Raw genomic sequence first — 779 nt, 5'->3', positions numbered from 1 at the left:
CTGCACTCTGTCCACATCATATTCAAAAATTTACTCAAAAAGAACAAAAGGATTGAAAAGTACTTTAAAAAACATGTAAACAAATGTTCCCAGCAGCACTATTCACAATATTCAAAGAATGGAAACTATCTGAATGTCTAAACAGCTGATAAATGGATAAAGAAAAGGCTGTATATCCATACAGTAGAAAATTATTCAGCAATAAAAAGAGTACAGATTAACACGTTACAACATTTATTGAAAATGTCTTAAAAGATACCAGACACAAAAGGCCACATACTTATTGTATGATTTATTTTATGCAAAACATTCAGAGCAGGCAAATCCAAAGAGATAGAAAGCAGATTAATATTTGCCTGGGATAGGGGGCTGGGGAGAATGAAGGGTGACGGCTTAATGGGTATAGTTACCTTTGGGGTGATGAAAAGTTTCTGGGATTGGATGACAGTGACAATTGCACAACTGAATCGCACACTTTAAAAAGGTTAAAATGGGGAGGAGGGAAGATGGCAGCCTAGGAGGACGCTGGGCTCACCGCGCGTCCTGCTGATCACTTAGATTCCAACTACACCTGCCTAAATAACCCAGAAAACCACCAGAGGATTAGCAGAACGGAGTCGCCGGAGCCAAGCGCAGACGAGAGGCCCACGGAAGAGGGTAGGAAGGGCGGCGAGGTGGTGCGCGCTCCACGGACTGGCGGGAGGGAGCCGGGGCGGAGGGGCGGCTCGCCGGCCAAGCAGAGCCCCCGAGTCTGGCTTGCAAAAAGCGGAGGGGCCTGA

Source organism: Herpailurus yagouaroundi, unplaced genomic scaffold (genome assembly GCF_014898765.1).
Source record: "Herpailurus yagouaroundi ecotype Mexico unplaced genomic scaffold, PumYag 164, whole genome shotgun sequence".
NCBI classification, from domain to species: Eukaryota; Metazoa; Chordata; class Mammalia; order Carnivora; family Felidae; genus Herpailurus; species Herpailurus yagouaroundi.
The sequence above is the reverse complement of the archived record's forward strand: the minus strand, read 5'-3'. Positions refer to the sequence as shown.